The sequence below is a fragment of the Protopterus annectens genome, chromosome 13.part0 (assembly GCF_019279795.1).
Source record: "Protopterus annectens isolate FY-2018-M chromosome 13.part0, PAN1.0, whole genome shotgun sequence".
In the NCBI taxonomy this organism is placed as follows: domain Eukaryota; kingdom Metazoa; phylum Chordata; order Ceratodontiformes; family Protopteridae; genus Protopterus; species Protopterus annectens.
The window spans coordinates 1,139,755,218-1,139,780,422 of NC_056747.1; the positions used below are offsets into that span (position 1 = coordinate 1,139,755,218).

Genomic DNA, 25,205 nt, shown 5'->3' on the forward strand with positions numbered 1-25,205 from the left:
GTTGTGGATAACTATATATTTGATAATTTCAACTGGGTAATATAATTACTTGAGTAAAATATGCCCAAATTCTTCAAGATGGTCTACAAAAAATACACCTCTATTGCAGTAGTTACAACCTCAATTTTAATATCAGTAAGTATACATCACAAGACTGTGCAAAATGCATGTAGTTATGATTGCAAAATAGATGGTCAAATCTTAAAAAATACACTATCTTCAAATATCTAGGGGCAATAGTGGATACCCATTTATACCAGTACTGCACTAGACCACACAGAGAACATTGAAGCTCTAAAGCACTTTGGCTAAATTGGTATCAACATTCAGAAACTGAAAGCTGGTACTGAAGATCGCATCCCTGGCAACTTGCACCCAGGGTGGCTGCCCCCTGTGCTGCATCCTAGCTATGCATCTGTTTACTTTATGTTCCTAAAGGTCACTCTTCCACCAACTATGAGGCTGCTGGTTCTGCAAACCTGAAGTTTCTTCCCAGGCAGATCATGGTTCTAGTGAACATCAGCTCTATCAGGAGAATTCTGGAATTTTAGTCCATTTCTGTCAAGCCTCCTTACCTATTTTTGTTTTCACAAAGAAAGTGTTGCGCACATAAACCAATCCTTCATGCCAAAAGTTAGAGCAGAATCAAAGTTGAATCAGTCAATAAATCAGTCCTTTTTGGTGAATATTTTAACCATAGCAAGTACCTCTTTCATTGTATGGATGTCCACAGAATGCTTAGATTTTATGCGGACAGAACAAAATCTTTCTGCAAGGACAAGCTATTGTTTGTAATCTTTGCTAAATTTAAATTTGATAAGAAAGTTCCTAAGCTCACCATTTCCAGATGATTAGCTAATTGTATTAAATATTTCCACAATAAATACGGAAAGGCTGTGCTCACAATTTTCAAGACTCAGTCTGCTAGAGTTATGATTCCTTCTACACTGTTATTGATGGCATTTATACCACTAAAACATGGCCTGCCTGGAACACCTACCCTGATGTGAACACCTTTGTATGGCACTAAAGCCCGGACATTGCTTCTATGTCCATCTGTGCCCACAAAGCAACTGTTATCCATGGTATGATCTCATGATTTGCTAGTAGGGACTGTGTCCTAGACTTTAACAAAGATGAAATGTTTTCTTATCAGATATGAATGTTTTGTAACTACCATAGTGATAAATTTGATATTGTTTTTTCTTGATCATTTTGCCTCCATGCCTACAAACCAGCAAGCCTTCCTGTAGTTGAACAGAGGCCATTCAATTCTCAGCTTTGGGCTTTCATTCAGAGGTCAGGCGAGAGCTGTCTCAGGGTGGTCATCATCTAGGCAGGCATGAGTATGCTTTATACTGTTGCTGGAATACCAGCAATGAGAGCATTTGAATGGCCTAAATCTACCTCCCTATGGGGGGAAGGGGTGACGAGTGATTTGCTTCACTACTGAGGCTCATAGTCCTTTCCCACATAGTTCCATGCTCCCAGACATCCAATATGGTGGTTACCATGCATCCCTGGCTTGATTTGTCTAATACTCACTTGCTGGCCAAGTTTCTGCATCCACGCTCTGCCCCATCCATCCTCCACGATGAGCATGCCCATCCTCATCTGCCAGCTCTGTCATGTGCCTGAGATTTTAAGCATACTCTGGCCTCTTGGACCACAGTCAGGGCTTTATCTCCCTTCACCTTACTGTAATGATAGTTCTGTAAGAGGAAGATCCATTTTCTGTAATATATGTTCCCTTCGTTCCCCACTTGTGATGTACCTTGTTTAGAATTCTCTTCTTCCCCTTTGTCATGTTTTCCTCTTCCCTAAGTTCAGTGCTACAGCCAGAAGAACTGGAAAGTGTGAGGTAAGTTATGTATGATGTGAGGCGTGAGAGTTTCAGGCAGCCTGCTAAGTTTTTTTCTGCCAAGTAGTCCTTTTTCTTACAGCTCTAGTACTGTCTTAAGTACGTAACTTTCATTGTTTTGTTCTCTGCCAGATAATCATCTATTGCTGTGTTAACCCTGAACTGCACTCTTTGAGCTGACCAATGATAAGTATGCTTATCTTACACAGTCTCATCACAGATTTCATCCAAAAGGCACAGCTTGTTTTAAATTAACATTCTTACCAAGTATATTGTCTCCAAGTAAAAGATGCATGTAACATGTCACTATATCAAAACATAATCACTGTTTACCAGTTCATGCACATTCATATCTATTCCACTACAAAAGAAACATGTTAATTTTACATGTAAAGTGCACATGCAGTTCAGACACACCTGTCAGGTGATATAGACATAAATGCAGAAATAGAACCATCCGCAGCCTATTTTTCCCATTTTTGCACATGGGGTTGGGGTGGCACTTAAACAGAGTACTCCGGTCAGTTATAAGTACATAAATGGATGGTGCTTTAAAAATATTAACGCTATTCCAATCAGACATGAGTACATACATGAATGATGCATTAAAAATATTAGCAGTATTCCATCTGATATGTATCTTTCTGCATATGACTGTATAAACATCTGAAGTGCGTAGGATATGATCTGGTATGAGGAAGTCCATCTTTGTTAACAGCAGGACTAATGTTGCTGGGCATTAGGCAGTTCAGATTCTATTTGGATAGAACTAACTCTGTTCCACAAGATCCCAGGTTTCCAATTTTCTTTGTACGTCCATACAATGCAGAAGGTATCGTCTTCTGTTAAAGTAGTTGGGAAAGAAGACTGGTAAGTGCACAGACCGATTTAGATTAGTTTCAATACCTGCCATAGAAAAGGAACACATTTTGTTCATCATGAGTTTTGTGCTGTGGGTTTAAACACGTTAATAAGAAACAGATGCATTCATCATGAATAAATATTTGCTCATCCCATTTTAAGGAGGGAGTCCATTGTCATTAATATGTGAAATGAATGAATTAATGAGGGAGATACAACTCATAATCAGGCACAAAACTAGGAAGATATAAGAAAAACACCTGACTCCACAAAGTTATATATTAGCAGAAGACGGATGAGAGCAGGGGTGGAGCCATTGCATACCTTAGTATATTGACTTCTTTGATTCTAAAATATATTAAGGAGTGAGCTGAGAGCTGGGTTGCATTTTCCATTCTTTTTTAACACCTTGATTGAATTATCACTTGTGGCATAGGCAAACTTACATTTATATCAACGTAATCAAAGCATATTAACAAGTTTACATTTACAAATATTATATATCACATATAATCTTTTATAAAATATAATCAATCCAACATTGTGCACATTTTTCAATTCCTGCCTTTTTTTGAACTCATTCCTCCTACAAAACATTTTCAGCATATATTGTTCCTACAATTTAATTTTTTTTCTGTTTAATTTACTCTTACCTTTTTTCTAAAGACCCTTCTTCTTGTTCTTTTATCTCTGTTGCAATTTTGACTACTTCAAGTATAATTGGTTTAGACTTTGATTTCCATTTTCTAGTAATTGCTTTTTGGCAGCCCCCAAAATTAAACTTAACAAGGTCTTACTATGGTTAGGAAATTCAGATCCTGTATCTCAGCTCAAAAAATCATTTCCTTAGTTACACTTATTCAGAAGCATAGTTGGTTCAACTAGTGCCCTGGACTGGTACTATGAACCAGTGTCCCACCCCCTCAGCTTTTCAAGTGAAGAGCAAAAATAATGGATGTTCCTTCTACTGGCACACAAACCAGGTGGCCAGCTGCATGACACTCCCAACTTCCTCCCTCCTACCCAAGCCATTTAGGTCCCATTTCTGTGCTCTAGCTGTCCCAAACCTTCCTTTAACATATTTAAATAAAAAAATCTTCTTTTAAAGTGTAGCAAACTGTTGCTACAGTTTATACTGCGCCTGCATAGAGCACTACAGCGTTCAAGTTTTAATTTAAAAAAAAATCCTTTTTAAACTGTAGCAAACTGCTTGCTGCAAATGTAGCAAACAGTTGCTACAGTTTATACCCTGCCTACACAGACTGCTACAGCGCTCAAGTTTTAGTTAAAAAAAAGTTTAGACCACACAGGGAGTGTTACAACACTCAGGTTTGTCCATAAATGCAGTACGGCTTTTAAAACCCAGTATTGCATTGAAGAGTGATCAGGATCAGCTTATCATGCCCCCCAACAGTTTATTTATTTATTTTATTTATTTATTTCAATTTGATTACCGGGAAAGTCCACTGGGCCAAGAATTACCCATTTTCAGTGGAGGCCCGGGGAGGAAAGCTCCAAAGGCAGTACAACCGAGGAATATAATGCATGAGAAGAATACAAAAGAATGTCCACACAGCAAGAATACATAGTAAGATCACTGCAAACGCAAATTTACAATAGAATGTACACACAGCAAAAAATACAGAGAAGAACACAGCAAATGCTAAAAAAAACAACAATATTTTTTTTTTTTTTTGTGAACAAAATTTGTAAAATTTTCAATGTTTTCATCCTTACAGTGAAGTTAGAGTCAGCTAAAAGTATTTAGCTAGAATTAGAGTGCATAAGGTGCAAGAGTACAGGAGTTTAGTTTACGGGAACCTTGGAATTACGTAGGGTGAAAGCAAGAACATTTCCATTTTGAAGATAGGTGTAAGAAAAGTTGGGTTTTAAAGTATTCTGTGTTAGGTATGGTTCTAAGAGAAGGAGGGAGAGAGTTCCATTTCCAGTTTGTGCCTAGGGCAGTTCCCCTTCCTACCCCATCCTAGCTAAGCTACTGAACTCATTTTCTTGCCAATACACCTGACTGAGTAGTCTGTAGGGAGTTTCTAAAGTTTGCCAACTGATTACACTCCGAAGACATATGGTCCAGGTACCTCTTTCTTCCCCATTGCACCTCCAACATGTGCCATTTACCTGAGGAAAATTTTTTTGGAGTCTGCTTGGGGCATAAATGTACCTATGCAAACACTTCCAAGCAAAAATCCTAAATCTTATAGAGTTTGTTGCATATTTAGAAGCCAAATAAATATGGGTGTTGCTGAACCATTTAATGTGTGGGTACATAGTTTACACTGTAGCCTTTGTTTTATCTTCATTATTTCCCCCCTCCCAAAAAAATGGAACAGTCTGAGAATGTTCCATAACAACGATATGTCCTTTTCTGGTTCTGTCAGATACAAAATAATATCATCTGCAGATAAAGCCAACTTTTCTTGAGTACCATACCAATTATATCCTTGAATTTCTGAATGCCTGATTTTCTTTGCCAATGGTTTTAAATATAATGCAAATAACAAACGAGAAAGAGAACACCCCTGGCTGGTTCCTCCTTTTAGACACAACCTATCAGAGAGGAACCCTCCCACTTTGATTTTTGCCTCAAGTCCTTCATATATCTTCCTAATTAACCTTATTATTGTATCAGGTAATGGAAATGCTTCCATTGCTGTACTGATAAAATCTCATCTTACTCTGTCGAATGATTTCTCTGCATCAGTACCTACCAACAACAGTGTATTTTCTTATATTCTGCTTCCCTCTGGATCATCATTGCTCTAATAATGTTATCAAATGTTTGCTTCCCTTCCACAAAACCATATTTCTCTATATCTATCCATTTTGGCAACATATTTTAGCCATTATAGACATAAACACTTTATAGTCATGGTTTAAAATTGAAATGGGCATATATGAAGCTGGATCTGATGGGCCTTTACCATTTCAGGTTTTGTAGCCACCACAACTTATTTTTTCATGAAGTTGGTGCTTCCCCTCCTTTTAAAATACTGTTAAAACATTCCAGATCTTTATCACTTTCTTCACTGCTAGCTTCCAGACTTATACTGGAATACCATCTCTTCCTGGAGACTTTCCTGCAGTTTGGTTATACAACACCATTTTTATTTCATCTCCTCCTATCTTGACTATCATTTGTTGAGTCTCATCTACCCCTAATCTTGGCATATTTAAATCTTCCAGAAATATTTCCATTGTGCTTTTTCTTGATTTCCCCATTTCTTTGCTTTACATAATTTTTTATAACTTTCCAAAATATATGTAATACCAGTACAGGATCTCTGGTTATTTTTCTTGTTATAAGTTCTCTAAGTCTGGGCAACAATTGTTGCCCAAGTTGTTGTGCCAAAAATGTTTGTGCTCCGAAGTTATCAAAAACAGTTGCCAAAATTGATCTTTCCAAACTCATGCATATTATCCAGGTACTCCCTTGTTTTCTCTTTAGTGCTCTGCAGTTGTGCCTTTTCTTGTTCTATGAGATTCTACCTATTCTGCAATACTTTAACCTTTGTCAGTCCCTCTAAAGAATTCTTGTTACTTCTTTTTTATTTCTATCCTATTTTTAGACACCACTTTTATTTTATCCTATTCAGTAGCTATAACTTCTGGAGTACTTTCTACCTGCCCTTATAACTCCCAAATAATTTCCACTACCCATTACTTAAATTCTTCTCTTTTTAACCGGTAGGTGAGGAAGTGCCAATATTTCATCTTTACTTCATTATACTGCATTTTTATCTTAGTAATTATTGGCACATTGTCTGAATAGTTACTGGATGTGTACTAAAGTACTCAAATTCACATGTTCCTGTGAAATATACTTCCTGTCTAGTTTAGCCCAGTTTTTGTACCTTGAGGAATAATATATAAATTCTGTCTGAGTTCACATCTTCCATACCAAATATTTTTCATAAATTGCTTCAGAAGTCTACCCTGTCTTGTTAAATTTCCAATTTAGGCCCTCATATACATCTTTATTGTTGCAAATCAAATTCTGGTCCCCACCTCTAACTAGTATTCCCTGAAAGCTGATTATTTTTCTCAAACATTTTTAATCTTCATAATGGCAATTTTAAGTGGAATATAAATACATGCCAACATAATCCTCGTCCCTTCCCAGTAGACCCTTACTACCACAAGTCTGCCATTATTATCCTTTTTGCCCCTTTTTTCACTATTGAAGCTTCTCTAGCAATAAAATATACGTACTCTGTTTTCCTTTGTCCTTGATATTCTGTTGAGTATCCGTCCTGTAATCGTTTCTTTATCAAATTTACATGCTCAGTTCTTTCCAAATGTGTCTCCTGTAGCATTGCTATTTACAGTCTACATTTTTTAGTCTAAATAAATATTCTTTCTTTTTTGTCTATACCTATGAGACTATTCACATTCCAAGGTAATACCAAAAGTGTCTCCATTATGATAAGAACTCATTATTCCCACCTATTGTATATGACAGCTTTTTTAAATGTCTGTTTCCAGCTTTTGTGATATATACACCAACTAATGTCAGTCAGGTTGAGCTTTTATACATTTTTTTCTTATCAACATTGGGACCTATATCACATTTTACAATACTTTTTGGTTTAATGAAAATCCTCAACCAAAAATAACTTTCACACCCCCAGGACACCCACAGAACCTGTTAACTTAATATAAACACACAAAACTATGTACGTCTTAAAATAATGAAGTTTAATTCTCCCAGTAGGAACAATTGTCCCAAATAGACAGCTGTAAACACAGGTCTTAAATATATAGTTTAGGCTATCCATGCTAAGACGTATGTTACCGCCCATGCTTGTACTTACTCTAATTGATGTCTATTTTTTATCTTTATTCTCTTCTCAGATGTGAAAAACAACTTGCTTGCTTGCTTTAAGAAAACATTAACTTTTGCCCTCAAACCAATGCTTTGGCGTTCTTTTTCTATAATCAGCTTGTCTCCATGGAAAAGTAAGAGAAAAAAATATAGCACAGTCACTCTAGGCGGACTATGCTACCTTGACTTGCATATATGCAAATATCCCATGGGCCTCTGTTACAGGAGGTTTAATTTATCACACAATGAAAACTCTAGCTTAGCTAGATTTTTCTTTTAGTATCTCTCTCTCTATATATATATATGTATGTATGTGTATATATATATATATATATATATATATATATATATATATATATATATATATATATATATATATATATATATACATATATATATATATATATATATGTATTTGGGTTATACATGACTAGGTCACCAACCCACTACATCGTCATACACTACATCAACCACAAACAGTCAAAACTAAAACAGATGTCCTGTTGATATGCATGTGCTGAGCATGAATCTTGGTGCATGCAAAACAAAGAAAAAAAGAGAGACACTCCCTACTAATTTTATATACTAACTCTGAGATCACAAAATAGTGGTGAAGGAACAAAATCCCATATTCCACATGCAAATGAGCCTTCATCTTGCAGTGAATCAGCAGTTCATAAAAACAACCCTCCTAACAAAGTGTTTGATCTAATGAAAGCACAATCAAACTCGCTGCACCCATATAACATTACATAAAGTTGAACATTCATAATATCAGACATTTTTATGCTGGCAGAATTGATTGAATAATCACCTGATCACTTCTGCCAGTATTACTTTGTGGGAGGTCATATATGTATGACTCACTTATGTGTACTTTGGTTTTGTTACAGCTGCAGGTGGATCAGATGCATGCTGCCATGTAACATCTGTTGCTAGTGATGTTGACCAGATGGCTGGCTCCCTGACATGTTTTAATGGCTTTACATAATCAGAGTCACAGTTTTTGCAACCAGCCATACGTTATATAGTGCAGATACAGGATACAGCCTCTATGGTACAGGACTCAGTCCTGGCAGACACATCTATAATTTCCTGTCATCCATGTCATACCTTCACCTATAAGCCATGAGGGTTTGAAGGTCTGACTGGCGTAATAATACAGTTGGACTCTGTGTCATTGGCTCCATTGGGGAAGAATGTGGACATAAAGCCTGGAGATGGTCTACTGATACAATGTACCCCATCTACTATAGGTGATTGACTTGTAGCTGCCTGAGAGGATCTAGCAGAGGGCAGATGTGCACAGGGAAAACCAGGATTTGTCAAATATCTGAACTGTATTTGTATATAAACAGACTGCTGCAGACCAGTTATTGCCCATCCAGGAAGAGAAGTGGTTGGTATGCAAGGTTCAGTGAGACTGCACATGGTTCAACCATGCATGAAAGAACTGAAAAATAATCAAGATAAGCACATGTAAACAGGAGAAAACCTGAAGGGGGAATGCAAACCTATGATTTTCAAACATGCATTAATTATTTTAGCTCAGCAGAGCCAGTTTACAGCCTTGGAATCTGCTGTTCATGACTTGATTTGAGAACAGACCACCCACCACAAATGTGGACTAGGAGGGCATGGTGGCAATGGGACTCCAAAGACTGCTCCTATTGTTGGACCAGGAGCAGTGGATAAGCCATCTTTCACTAGCCTACCTTGTCTATTACTGATTCCTTGCACTCCATAGCATGGTTGATGTAGAACAGTGTGTGTGTACATACCTTTAAGAAGCATTTCCAGATGTAAGCACATGTATATAAATAGTGAGCACATACAGACAGCAGTGCCATTTTGAGAGAACAGCCAGAGTGTTAACATGTATGAGTGTGATAGTCAGTCTTTTTATAAGTTTAAGTTACAAAGCCTCATTCCTGTTGTGTTTGTGTGTAATAAAGCTGCATGAACTGAACCCACCAATGTTCTTCTATTTTATCCTGACCAGATGAGCGACATGGTGTCAGAACCGGGATTAAGAGAGCAACTTCTTCAAGGTGCAGAGTTGAAAGTGAAGGCAGATTAAGCTGGTTAAGTGAAATGGAGCTCAGACAAGCAAAAAAGGCAGGAAATGAACTTAAGGTAACAAAAACTTGCATAAATGATTTATTTGGCAAAGAAAAGCATTTGTAAGGCACAAAACACATTATTAATCAAACAAGTAGCAGAAAACATATTATTAATCGAACAAAAGGCACAAAATGCATTATTAATTAAACAAAATGTTTGAAACCATGATATTTGATAAAACTAGCAGAAGTATTCATATTGGGCTCAGAATTACCTTTGGTTTGCTTAATGAGCATGTTTAAAGTAAAATGGGCACAAGAAAAGTGTAATGAGCATGATAAGAGATTAAAAGGGCGTAACGAGTACAATAAAAGGGCAAATTAAGCTAAAAGAGCAAGGCGATTGCATGTTTTTTAGTAAAAGACTGTGTTTTGGGCACAAACTACTATTTCGTATTGACCGAAGCCATTCAAAGCATAACTAGAGTTGTTTGAAATATCTCAGAGTGTGAAAAGTGTTTGCAGAGTGTGTGCTTTATTACGGTGCAATTATTTCAGCGAGTTTGCTGGGTGAAAAGTACAGTTTTCTTGCAAAGTGCAAAGTACAGCCATTTTGAAAAATTTCTTGTGCTGTATACATTTATTCACAGAATATCACCATTTCAAAGTGTTTCTTACACTGTACAGAGTTATTTTGCAAAGTACAGTCATTTAAAAGTATTTCTTACAGTGATAAGTAGTGGTTTCACAAAGTACAGTGATTTCAAAGTGTTCTTGTGCTATGGAGACATATTTGGCAAAGTGCAGTTATTTCAAAGTGTTTGTTGCACTATTGGGCATAATTACAAGTACTGGCATAAAATTCTGGCATATATATTTATGTGTGTATGTTCGTACATAATTTCAAGCACCTTCACTACTGTATGTTGCTATGGCAGAGGCATTTCGCAGACCTAGTCCACTTGTGTTTGATCATAATATAGCAGAGGATAGGAGAATATTTGAGCAGGAATACAGTATTTTCATACAAGCAGCTTTTTCTGACAAAGATGCAGATATGGGGGCATTCATTTTACTTAACTTAGCTGAGTCAAAGGCTACTGAAAGAGAGCATTCGTTTGTGTATGCACCAACAATATATGCAGGAGAGGGGGAAACCACCATATTGTGGTACTGGCTGAACCAAGAGAAGACCCTGAGTGCTGAAAACATAAATTCAGAGAAATGTGCAACCCCCAGATAAATGTTACATTAGAAAGGCACTTATTTTACACAAGAGACCGAAAGCCAGCTGAAACTTTTGCAGCTTATCTCTCTGACTTGAGAAATAAAGCCAAACCGTGCAGATTTGGTGACTTGAAAGATGAGTTAATAAAGGACAGGCTTGTGTGTGGTGTTAATAGTGCTGCAGTGAGAAACATTTTGCATAGTGACAGTGATTTAACATTGAGCAAAGCATAGAGCTTTATCAAATTCATGCGCTCACAGAAAGGCATACAAGTATGCTTGCAAGTGATAAGAGCAAAATGTCAACATCCTCTAGAGCAACTGTAAACAGCATGCCACATGTGGCAAGCAGAAACAGGCCTAAGCACATGGCAGCTGCAGCCCCTGCAAGGTTTCCAGGGGAACCCCGTAGCTTACATATTGTACATATTTCTTATTTTTTCTGATTTTATAATATATTAGCAGTATATTTATATACATATTTTTTAATAATAATATATATTTACAACATAACAGTATATATTTATTTATTCATTTGTACTATTAATAATAATGAGCAATATATGTTTTTTGTTTTTAGTTTGAGGAAGTACATTTAAGTAATGGCATCAATACATAGAAAGGATGTGATATGTTGTTTTACAAGCAGAGCTTTTGCACTTTAATTGTGAATGCACAATTTATCAATTGTATACTTAACCAATGAAGTGGATGCTTGTGCAATAGATTGATTATTTAAATGAACTTGCCTTGTAGGTATTTGATTCTGATGAAGTCTCTGGATAAGAGATGAAAGCGCTTAATCCGATATCTTTTGTGCTGTGTGTTTTTTAATAAACTGTTGAAGCGAATGGCTGAGACTTGTGGATTTTTGAATTGGACAGCCTCTATTGGATGACTACCTGAAATTCATCATTTGGTGCAGTATGTGTTTTTTGTGGAAACCCCGTAGCTTTCCAGCAAGTTCCAGTATTAGAATAGTAAAAAGGACATGCGTAGTGCAGTATAAGGGTGTCACCAAAACCCAAGTCAAGTCTTATTGTTTACTATCGTAATTGTGGAGCCAGTCATGAGTCTAAAAGAGGTAAATGTTTAGCATTTGGTCAGCAATGCCACAAGTGTAAAAAACTGAGCCACTTTCAAAAGTTTTGTAAATCAAGCAAGCCTCATTCAGTTATTAAAAAAGGTCACTCAAAAAGCAAGTTGATCATGTAGAAAGCTGCAACCCTACTTTCTACGTAGATGGTGTATCAGTGGTCGGTGAAAAGGATAATGCAGTAGATTTGTTGGCAAAGAATGAAGTATTTTGTACTGTCCTGATCAATGGTAAGCCCACAGAGTTTAAAGTAGACACTGGTTCAAAGTGTAATGTAATGTCAGCAGAAACAATTGCTAAAGTGAGAGCTGGTGAGAACTTAATTTGGCCAAGTGTGCAAAGCTTGTTGCTTATGAAGGTGAAGAGATTCAGACCGAAGGCTCAGTAGTGCTTTCATACTATTCGGTTGGGAACAGTTACAGCTTGCAATTTTATGTAGTCAGAAGATCTGTGCAGTCATTATTGGGTCTCAGAGACAGTTTGAGAATGAAACTGCTTTCTTTTACCAAAGAAGTGCATCATGTAAGCACATGTCCCAGTTCCAGCTTTACTGATGCTATTTTCTCAGCGTATGCCGATGTGTTCGAGGACAAGCTAGGCAAACTTCCAGTTGTGTACCCCATGAAAGTAGACCCTGAGGTCAGGCTAGTGGTCAGACCAGCAAGGAGAGTTCCAATAGCTATGCAGGACAAAGTTAAGGTCCAGTTAGACAAAAGTATGCAGCAAGGTATGACTTGTCCAGTCACAGAACCAACTGAGTGGGTATCGTCCATGGTAGCTGCTCATAAGAAAAATTCAGATGAAATCAGAATATGCATTGACCCAAAAGACTTGAACAAGGCATTAAAAAGACCTCATCATCCTATGTGTATAGTCGAGAAAATTGCCACCCTCATGCCAGATGCCACTGTTTTTTCTGTCTTAGATGTAAAGAGTTCATTTTGGCAAGTAATGGTTGATCGCAGATCTTCACCACTGACTACATTCAGTACCCCATTTGGTAGATACAGATTTCCTCAGGATGCCTTTTGGAATAAATTCTGCCAGTGAAGTCTTTCAGCGTGCAATGGAGCAAATTTTTTCAGGCTACCTGTGTGCAGTAATAGTTGATGATTTACTGGTTGAAGGCAGTGGTGAAGCAGAGCATGACAGAAACTTCAGAAAAGTTCTGGACAGAGCCCATGAAGTGAATTTAAAGCTCAATCCTCTGAAATAAAAATTCAGACCACCAGAAGTTACTTATGTAGGTCATTTATTTGCCAGTGTAGGCTTATGACAAGACCCTTCTAAACAAGCAGCCATTCTTGAGATGCCAGCTCCAGACAATGTCCAAGCCTTACAGCGTTTCCTAGGTATGGTTAACTATTTGGGCAAGTTTATTCCTGACTTTAGTGAGTTATCAGCACCTTTAAGAGAGCTGACATGCAAACATGTTGCCTAGTCATGGTTAGAACAACACCAGAGAGCATTTGACAACCTCAAACAGCAAATTGCCAACCCACCTACATTGCAATACTATGATGTCCACAAACCAGTAGTTCTTTCCTGTGATGCTTCAAAGTTCAGTCTTGGTGCAGTTATTCTTCAAGAGGGCTGACCTATTGCCTGTGCATCTAGAATTCTTACCCAAACTGAGATGCAGTATGCTCAAAGTGAGAAGGAACTTTTGGCAATTGGCAGTTGTGCTTGCATGCTCGAAGTTCCATGATTATATTTATGGCCAAGTTATCCAGATAGAAGCTGACCATCAACCTTTAGTCACTGTTTTAAAGAAGCCTATGCATTCAGCTCCAGCAAGACTGCAAAGAATGATGCTCAATTTGTAAAAGTACAATTTCAGAATGGTCTGTACAAAAGGCAAACTTCTTTATCTGGCAGATCACCCAGAAGTACTATGGAACGTCTTGATGCAGAGAATTTTGACTTTGATATCATGGAAGTGGGTACTTTTTCTACGACGAGACTTGATGACCTAAGAGATCATACAAAGACTGATCCAATTTTGCAAAAGCTCAACCACTTCATCAATGTATGTTGGTCGTTAAAGCAATCCTGTGTACCACCCGAAGTACAACCCTATTTTCCATACAGGGATGCTGATGGAAGATGGTATCATTTTCAAAGGTCCAAAAGTTATTGTTCCTACTTCCTAGATTCAGATTTTGCATCATGGCCACACAGGTTCTGAGTCTACTGAAAGAAGGGTGAGAGGACTAGTATTTTGGCCTTCTCTATCGAAAGACATTGATAAAGTGCTTTCTTCTTGTTCAGATTGCAACAGCACTAAGCCACATGTGCAAAAAGAGCCACTTCAGCTAAGCCAAATTCCTGAACTACCTTGGTCAACAGTAGCAACTGTCATATTAGAGTGGAACAATCAGCATTACTTAGTGCTGGTAGACTCTTATTCGAACTGGTTTGAGATCATTTTGCCACCTAACATCCAGTGCTGTTATTACTAATATGAAACATCATTTCTCAGTCCATGGAAGTCCACACAAAGTTATTTCTGACAGTGGTTCTCAGTTTACCCGACAGTTGTTTCAGAGATTTGCAAAAGAGTAGGACTTTATTCATGTCACTAGTAGTCCTGAATACCCACAGGCAAACAGCCTTGCTGAACGTGCAGTACAGAGTGCAAAGCAATTACTAGAGGTCAAAGTGTGACAATACCAATATCCTCTTGAATTTACTTAATCTCAGAAATCTACCCCATGACAACCTACTTGGCTCGCCTGCTCAGAGACTTCTATTAGGCAAAGCAGAACAACCTTGACTATCAGTTCTAGTTTGTCGTTGCCTAATGCTAAAAACAACAGAGCAGTCAAAGGCCAACTTTTTAAGAAGCATTCTTCTCAGAAGTCCAGCTATGATAAAATGAGCAGATTTCTTCATCCATTAAAAGAAGGAGAGACAGTGAGGATACAAACGGCGAAAGGCTTTGAGTGAATTGGTCAAGTGAGAAGTACATGTGCTGAGCCGAGATCCTATTTAGTGGAATCTGAGGGTATAGAATGCAAGAGGAACCGCAGACATCTTCTTCCTGTATCAGAAATGGTATTGCAGCATCGTACCTGTGGTACAGTCTCTAGTTCTCAGAGCAACCCTGGCAATGTTCATACCGGAGAAGTTGTCTCAGTATCCATTCCCATTCCTGATGATGTCCCCAAAGTTGAACATTTCTTGAAGACAGTCACCATTGCTAGATCCAATTTTGACTTTTATGTTACATGATCAGGTTGTATTTCTAGACCTAGTGTAAAATGCACAGCATTTCAGAAGAATTAGTTTTGTGTAACTGTATGTCAAAAGATAATTTCTGTAAATTGCATGTCATTGAACACTGTTATTTAATATATGATCTATTTCTCAAAGAGGGAGGATGTAGAGCAGAGAGTGTGTATGTTATATGTACCTTTAAGAAGCATTTCCAGATGTAAGCATGTGCATGTAAATAGTGAGCATGTGCAGGCAGCAGGGGACTATATTAAATGTTCGAAGTCTGAAAGCTTTGAATCTCATATGGTCAACTCCATATGAGCAAAGTTTTCAAACATCGAACTTAAAATGTAAACAAAATAAAAACAAAAAAAACTACCTGAACGGGGGGCAAACCTCCCTGCACACTCCAAACCCCCCACTACTTAAATATACCAACTCCGAGATCGCACTACATTGAAGTGAAGGGAAGAATTCCCTACGGCAATCTCCGTTGAAACTTTCAGTGTTTGAAAACTTCGCTCATATGATGTCGATCATATGAGATTCGAAGTTTTCAGACATCAAACATTTAATATAGACCCGGCAGCAGTACCATTTTGAGAGAGTAGCCTAAGTGTTAACATGTATGAGTGTGGTAATCAGTCTATTTATAAGTTTATTTAAGTTTAAGTTGCAAAGCCTCATTCCTGATGTGTTTGTGTGTAATAAAGCTGCTTGAACTGTAGCCACAAATGTTTGTCTGTTTTATCCTGACCAGACGAGCGACAGTCAATACCTGGGATCTACAGCTGTATCATTCATTTTATCACCCTTCTCACAAATTATGAGTCCAACCTTAGCCATGTGTGTACAGCAGGAGGTCCCAGATAGTGAAAATGGTGAATTTGCTATCTTTTGGGGATGTTGAAGTGGTAGCCATTTTATGGAACATCACCAGACATACTGTATGGTTGACTGCACCTCAAAGATATGCAATCTGCCTGTGTTCTGTGATTCATCTCATTGTCCCTATACTTTGTGCTTGCCTTTATCTGACTAATATGAACCCTGCTACCTGTGCAGATGAGGGGGTAAACCTAATGGCTATACCTGATGCCAAAGGTATTCAGGACATGCTCATATCAGTGTGTGCTGTCTGTTGATAATGCCATGGCAAAAGTCATTTTGTGAATATGTTATTTATCTCTGTTCACGTGTGCCATGCTATATAGTACATAGCTTTCTGCTAGATGTTGCATTGTCACTAGTACCTGGGCATGTCTCACACTACATCTTCCTGCACGATGATGTCATACCTTCTCAGCTTCTTCTTCATTGTTGTCATCATGATCATTCTGTTGCTTGTCTTGATCCAGTGCTTGGAGCTTTGTTATAGTAGATCTCTGACATACCAGACTGGAAGCCTTCAGGCTTTGATGTTATCATATTGTATAGCAATGCACAAATTGTACATACCAAGCCTGTTTAGGTTATGTAGTAGAGAGCACTTCTAGATGTATCTGTATACATGGGTTAGGACATCAGCACCTCAAACACATGTTCAATTACGTTCCTGGTCAGTCTATGTGGTTTACTGTGTCACTGTTCTCCAGTAGATTTTGGATTGTATTTAATTAACCAGGGTTCCAAGGGTACCCGTTCTCTGCTTAACATACCAGGCCATGTCAAACCCTGAGCTGTTGGTCATGGTCCACTTAAAGAAATCCCAATCCTTCAGAGCCACACACTCCAGGGATCTAAACCTTTTCATCACAATTAACAAAACATGCTGGACTGGAGAGATAGGTTCCTGTCCCAGAGACTCCCCATACTCTGGAATAGACTGCCCATAAATGTCAAGCAGAGCACCTCCTTGGCCCTCTTCAAAAGGAACCTTGACGATTGGATGAGAGATAGGAAATTCACCCCGGGGATCACATCAGTCGCCCTGGTAGACAGGGGTCCAGGGAAGTAAATATTGTGGAAAGAAATATCCAGGGAATTGTTATGGCTAGGCTTGTACAGGCACTAGGGCCAATAGCCAAGTACCAGTCTATGAACAGATGTGTTGTATGCCAGTATTTGTAATCATGCTGTACTTTGTCTAGTAGATAACTACTATATAACTTTCATCTATATAGAGAATACATCAAGTATCTATCCACTGAAAAACCTGTCTCTCAGATGAAAGGTTTTCCATATGTGAGAGTCAGGCGCACTGCCATGGTGCACTCCTGTTAGCTACATTATTATACCACTGGCTGAGTATAGGCATTGGCATTTCAAGTAAATGTCACCTTGTCCATGTAACATAGGTGCTCCTTTCTTCACTGGGGGTCATTTACAGGCTTCCATTACATCCCATCAATTAGGAAAAGGTTACATAGTGCTCAAATTAGTGCATAATCCATTCAGATAAAATAATGTTTAAAGGAATGAAGCAAGGCATTGCTGTGAGGAAGGTAAGCAGAATTTTCTGGTAGTAGAACTCCTGTAAGTTATATAGCAACATATGACATTGTCTTTAAGCATAGAGATGTTGTTGTTGTGTCTTTTGGCTTTTCCCGGTTAGGGGTCACCACAGCGGAACTCCGGTCCGCTAATAATTGGCAGTTGATTTTTACATGCTGAGTTGCCGGCCCTAACGCACAACCTTCAACGAAGGTAAGCCCATTCACACATGTCTCCACAGAAGACACTCTGGCTGAGAATCGAACGGGACAACGTCTTGCTGTGAGGCGACAACACTACCGCAGCACCACCACTGCGGAGAGATAACTAATTATTCCTGTGTTAGGATGTTCCTACCAAGAAAGCAAAAGTTCAACTTACTGAACAAAAGTAAAAGAAACTGCACACAAAAACAAAAATTAGGTAAAGAGCTGCCACTGCAAAATAAGTGTACTTTAGAAAAAATACATTTCTGTGCTATCTAAAATACGGCATAATGCTTTGTCACTATAAATCAGGCTAAATTAATTGCTGCTTTAAAATATTTTCATAGATGGTTGCACATACACTCATTGCTTTTGCTGTATTAATTGCTAAATGAACTTAATCATATTTCAGTGAATTCACTAATTAGTCAAATACGTAATAGACCCTACAAATAAAGTAAGTAAACAGCAGGGCACCAAGCAGTTTGTACATTTGGTATTTTATTTCTAGTCTAGTTGATGAACATGTGGGTGCCCAAACAGCTGTTACATGAAAACATTTAATAAAATATCCTAAAAAGAAAAGCTTAGTGAAATAAATAAATATAATTGATGAATGAATAAATAAAAAAATAATTAATTCACCTTATTAAAGAATACAAGTTTTAGAAAAAAGTACGTTAAATCAGCATTCCTGTCCATGTAGTTGACAGTGGAAAGCGAAATAATCGAGTAAAATCCAGCCATGGATCAGGGAGTCTTGGCAGTGACTAATGTTTCTTTCATTACTGCTTCTAAGAATCCAGTGGAAAGGGTCAGTTCTCCAGTGTACACTGTTAGCCCAGAAACTGTGTGCTAGGTGTTGGTGCTGCTTAAAATAATACCATTGTCACTTCTTCAGGAGTTGCTGACACTGTTTGAAATTAATGAACTGCCACTCTGTTCTGATAATGTGAATAGCAGGAATTCAGAAGTGGCAGAAGGGTAAAAGGTAAAGAACCCTAGTACTTGCATTTCAAACTGCTATGCAAGTAACTATTGTTCCTTCTCTAAAGTCATCCACCATGCACATAAGCAAACCATGGTTACTGTATCTTCATTCTGTTCACTGTCAAAATATCAGTTTGATCAATAAATATCAGCAACCAAATAGACTACTGGGAGGACTCACAAACACAGTACACAACTGCACAACAAAGCAAAATTCAGATACAGTGCTGTACAGTAAACTCTCAGCTAACCGGCAACCATAGGGATTAGTAGATGCCAGATAACTGTAGTTTCTAGTTGCTTGAGAGTTACTATTAAAAATAAGTCTGACTAATACTGTCCCCTATTCTATTTGTTTGGTTTGATTTGTTCTTAGGTTGGGGAGAGGGGGAATTTATTCCTATCTTCCTTTTTAAAACTCTAAAAACATAAGCTATGGTCTGATGTTGTAAATATTTATTCATTCCTTACTGTTAGGACCTTGGTTCCATCCTCGGAACCGACACAGATGTTTCCAAGCTTGTGCCAGCCAAAAACTCTCAGGTAAGACCTACCCATAATGCCCCTCTCATAGTTACTCCAGATCTTGTTTACCGCGTTCCTCGTCAGACGTGCCTAGTCATCTCTGTCAAAGCTTAGTGAAAATTTGTCATTTTTGGTGTAGTTTTTCTTCAAACTTTCTTGTTTTTTAGTCAGGTTAGCCTTTTCTTACTATCGCCTATAACCTACATCTATTTCCTACCTTTACCTTTGGTAATTCAATCTCTACCATCGTTGGTACTGTCCCTCTCTCCTACCTTTGGTAGGCCTTTCTTTACCACTTGTGGTATTTTTTAAGTACCATCATTGGTATTCTCTCCCTTTTCTTTCCTTCTTATTGTTGTTTCCTTTATGATACCCCTTTGTTGCCTGTACTATGTCAGGCAAAGTTAAGTTGGGGTTTAAACAGTGTGACAAGTATGGGCGTAAGATGCCCAACTTGGACGCCCACGCTTGATGCATTTACTGTTTGGGCATGGACCATATTAAAGCTGATTGTGACATTTGTGCTAGTTTTAGCAATCACACACTAGCAGAGCAAATAAGCTTACTTTAAAAGTTCTAATCAAAACGCCTTTTTTTTGGGGGTTGTATCTGGGTCAGAGGTCTCACCGCCCCCAAAGACCAAAAAACACAAGGAAAAATGGAGTCATTCAGTCCCTACATCTTCGTCAGTTATGGAACTGAGTCAGCTCCGTGCTTCTCCAGCACCCTCGGCGCAGACCTTTTCGGCACTAGGTGCTGTGTCTTCTCCCTCGGGGCCGTCTCTGATGTTGACTCCTATCTTGGTTCCAGCCTCAGCACCACCAGCTTTGGTGCTGTTTTTGGTTCTGACATTGGCTTCCACGACTGTACCTGCTTCGGCACCATCCTTGGCCACAGTGCCAATAGCTTTTTTGGCTCCACAGATTATGACCTTGGCTCCTAAAGTCGAATATCTCCCAAGAACCAGATACTCCAATGTACGACCCTTTTTTGGGACATCGCTTTAGCCCCTTTCTTGGAAGACCTGATTCTCCTTCAGCAGCCTCCTTTAGATCCACCAGGAGCCTTTCTGAACTAGATGTAGTGCGGGTTGTGGACCAGCTTCTAGCAGCTAGGGGAATGCCCACTCCAGCTAGACCTTCCGTCCCCTTTCGCTCGGAATCCTTCACAGCATATTCTCCTGTTTATCGTCCTCCGGCCTCTACCCAGGCCCTGGAGATCTTGGTACTGATGTCCACCCCGGTACATACTGTCTTGGCTCCAACTGCAGATTTTTCCCTGTCTGCACCGACCACCATTGCTGCATCGGCTCCGTTGGAGCCAGTGCACTCTTGGAGCAGTGTTTGGACTGTCGGCACCTTGGTACCTAGCCTGGCACCTATTTTTTCTCTGGCATTGTCTATGTCGATGGCTGCAACGGCTTTCAGTCCTCTCAGAGCTCCTCACCTGGAGGTGGGCTCCTCAGGGTGGGGTGTGACCCCAGTTCCGAGGTTGTCCTTCTTGGTTCTGGGCTCCCATCCCTCCTTGGGAGGGCCTGCTTTCTAGGTGATGGAGAGGGTTCTTGCCTCCGCAGGCTCACAGTCAGCATCAATGACTTCGGCATCAGATCCCCCAGCATGCAGCTGTCCCAACCCCCTACTTCGGGATCCCAGGCACGGTAGCCATAAGACCTCCCTTTGAAGGGAACCCTTTCTCCAGAGTCATTCTCAGAAGATCCCACTGGAGAGCCACCCAGAAGAAATAGTGCAAGAGAGAGCACCTTGATTCCCCTGAGGAATCTATCACTGAAGATATCAATTGTGATGAGGGAGAAGGGTCCCCACGGTCTCCTTCAGATGACGTCTCATTCGGAAACATTCTCGAAATACTCAAGCAGCAGGGACACTGGAAGTCCTCTAACCCTTCTTCTGAGGAATCATTGTTCTTGCAGGCCTTCTGTGCCCGGCCTTCTACTTCCTGGGTGACCCTGCCTGCAGATGAGCTTGTTAAGCTGATTGTGCAGCATGCCTTGAAGGTCTCGGACAACGTAGAACCTGTACCCCGGAGGCCGGACAAAATTTTATCCACACCTGAAGACCAACCCCACTGGTCCACGCAGTTGACGGTTGATTCCATGGTCGTGGTGGCGGCCACCAAGAGGGAACTGGCAGAAGTTAGTTCCACTGTCCATGTCTGAACAGGGAGTCTCGAGCCATGGACAGACTAGGGAAGAGGACCTATGCTTCAGCGACCATTGCCATTCGGTTGCTGAACTGTCTGGCACACTTCACTCGCCTCCAAAGAGACCTAATCTCTGAAATGTCCTCCTCTTTGGTGGGGGATACTGCCTGATGAGGTACATGACACTGTCACCTTGCAGCTAGCTACCCTTGAATCTATCTCGAACTCCTCAATGCGTTTGATATCTCACACCACCAAGGGGGCAGCTCGGGCTGCCGCATCATGCATTGTCATGAGACGTAATGCTAGTATGCAGTTGTGTGATTTTGCAGACCCCTTTAATTCTTCCTTCGTCAACGCGCTTGTCGACGAATCTGCACTTTTTGGTCCCAAAGTATGAGACACGCTGGCATGAAGTGAGAAAGATGGAAAGACCTTTCTGCTGTGGGCATATGCTTTTCCACCCCCCAGCGATCCTACTCCAGGAACCAGAAGGGAGGAAAAATGTGGTTCAGAAAATCCCAAGCATCATTTTGTGACACTTATGGTGAGCAATCCGCTCCCCCCACCGGGCAGTGGGGAAAACTCATCTGGAAGATGCCCCTTTTGGAGTAGAGGGGGTCTGCGTAACCAGGCCGCTAGAGATTCCTTCTCCGGCCAACCCTACCAGCACCTCTGAGTAGCGGCCCGATTGCTTTCCTCTGGAAGCAGTCGGGGGTCGTTTTACTCTGCACCTACCAGCCTGGCAACTTATTACTACTGATGTTTGGATGCAGAGAATAATATCCAGGGGCTACCAGATACCATTTGATTTAACTCCCAAACCCGTCAAACGAATCCCCGATGTGCCACCCAATCAGAGGGAAGTAGCAGCCTTAGAAATAGAAAAGCTGCTAAGAAAAATAGTCATGCAACCAGTCCCACCAGACCAGAGAGGATCTGAGTTTTACACAAGGTTTTTTTTAGTGCCAAAAAAGACAGGGGACTGGAGACCGATCCTGGATCTCAGCCTATTAAACAAATTTGTCAAACCTCAAAAATTCCGGATGGTCACGGTATAGTCCATGCTCCCCTTCCTAGGGAGGGACATCTGGATGTGCTCTATAGACCTCCAGGATGCGTATTACCACATAAAGATGGATCTCCACTCCCGAAGGTTTCTTCGCTTCCAGCTGGGAGCCAATCACTACCAGTTCAGGGCATTGCCATTCGGTCTCTCACTGTTCCCCGAGTGTTCTCCAAATGTATGGCAGTGGTAGTACCTTATCTTTGACTATAAGGATTCCAGGTGTTTCCCTATCTAGATGATTGGCTCCTTACCGCCCCGACCAAGAATCTTCTAATCCGCAGCCTCTCTTACACTCAAAGCCTCGCTCTCCGCTTGGGGATTACAATCAACAAGGAAAAATCTCAAATGTCCCCAACAAAAACACTGGAATTCATTGGAGCAGTCTTCGACACAACATCCTGTCATGCTTCCCTCCCTCCTCACAGGCTTTCGAAAATAAAACACCTAATCCAAGCCCTCCTTCCACAGACCTGTGTACCAGCACACCTTGTACTGCAACTCTTAGGCTCCATGGCAGCTGCCATTACTCTAGTACCACTGGTGAGGTTGCACATGAGAATACTACAGTGGCTCCTTTCTGCACAATGGTCGATCTTAACTCACCCACTCGACCACATGATACGTCTTGCAAACCTTTGCAATGAAGAAATGCTATGGTGGATGAAGTCACAATCGAATCTTTGGTGTCGACCATTCTGTCTCCCCCAGCCCACAGCCACGGTGACCATGGACGCTTCCCTGTTAGGGTGGGAGGGAATTTCCAGGGAAAGATGGTCCAAGGCATCTGGTGCCCCATGGAGGCCAATTTGCACATAAAAGTCCTGGAACTGAGGGCAGTACTCTTAGCGTTGCAAGCGTTCCATATTTTCCTACCTTCTGGGACCATTCCAATTCAGTCGGACAACATGTCAGTCGTCTGGTATATCAACAAGAAAGGAGGAACCAGGTCTTACCCTCTCTGTCAGGAAGCCATAAGGATTTGGCACTGGGCAATAGCTTCCAACCGTTTTCTTATAGCACCGCACATTCCCGGGAGTTCCAACCTTATTGCGGACAGTCTGAGCAGGAACATCCTGATGCCTCGTGAATGGTTCCTCAGTTGTGTAATAGCGAATCGGATTTTCCGCCTCTGGGACAAGCCTTGCTGCAATTTGTTTGCTTTCCCCCTAAACAACAAATGCAGAAGCTACTTTGCCCTGATCCCCCCTCAGGAGGAACCCCTGAGGGACGCTCTAACGCACGATTGGCCCCCGGGTCTGCTGTATGCCTTTCCTTCATTTCCCCTCATTCCAAAATTCCTCCAGAACGCTCAAAGGTTGAGAAGCAAAGTGATCCTCATTGCCCCTTATTGGTCACGTCAGGTCCGGTTCCCGTTCATATGGCCTCATCTGATTCACAGCCCGTGGATCCTGGATCAGTCCCAAGGTTTGTTATCTCATCCTCAGGGACTGATTCATCCCAATCTCCACAGCCTCAAGCTCACAGCTTGGTTCCTCCACTTCCAGTAATTGCCAGGCTGCCTGACATCTCATCTCCTGTTTGTGAAATTCTTCTGGCTTCACACAAACCTTTCACCAGGAAAGTTTATTCTAGTAAATGGACTAGGTTCTCTATTTGGGCCAAAAATCTGAACTTAGATTCCTTCTCTCTGCCTATTCAAAAGATCCTACAATACCTGATGACTCTTCTACATGCAGGCGCCTCAGCATTGACAATCACTGTACATTTAGCAGCTATCGCCAATTTTCATAATGGATTTGATAATTCTTCAGTTATGTCACACCACCTGTGCAAGACCTTTTTGAAAGGAGTATTACACGTTAAACCTCCTGTCAAGCCCCCCATAGAACCCTGGGACTTGACCTTGGTACTTCAGTCTCTCACAGGCCCTCCTTTCGAGCCTTTTGATTCATGTGATATAATGTTTTTGTCATGGAAGACTCTACTTCTAGTAGCACTTACCTCAGCGAGAAGAGAATCTGAGCTGCAGGCCTTGAGTGTCAAGAGACCTTACTTGAACTTCCACAGGGATAGGGTGTCCCTTCGTACTGACCCTTCTTTCTTGCCCAAGGTCATTTTTGGATTTTCCATTAACCAATCTGTTGACCTGCCAGTTTTCTTCCCTCAACATTCTAACAGAGGGGAGTACCTTTTGCACACCCTTGATGTGCATCGGCAGCTTCGTTGTTATTTGGACAGGACTAAATCTTTCAGGAAAACAGATCAATTGTTTGTGGTCTTTGCAGAACCCAGATTGGGCAAACCTGTCTCCAAAGTGCCTTTATCCTCCTGGTTTAGAAACGTCATTACCTTTATCTACCAACAGACTAAGCTATCCTTACCTTCCAGAATAAAGGCTCATTCTACTAGATCAATGGCTACTTCTGCAGCTTTTCATTCCAGAGCCTCTATGGATGATGTTTGCGCAGCAGCCACTTGGGCAAAACCTCATACCTTTATCTCTCATTACAAATTGGATTTGGCCTCCAGGGGACGAGCATCTTTTGGTTCTATGGTACTCAGGAATATCCTTCCTTAGGGCCACCCAGGACTCGAATAGCTGGGGACTCGGTCATAACAGTAAGGAATGAATAAAGATTTACAACATCAGATAAAGAAGTTATGTCTTACCATAACATTCCATCTGTGTTGTAG

At 40.4% G+C, this 25,205-nt stretch overlaps 1 protein-coding gene across 3 annotated transcripts in view; it reads left to right on the plus strand.

The window, feature by feature from the left end:
- The window catches only part of DCAKD (dephospho-CoA kinase domain containing), a 474,430-nt gene that overhangs the window by 54,142 nt on the left and 395,083 nt on the right, over positions 1-25,205 (plus strand). The gene's annotated exons all lie outside the window — the stretch shown is intronic.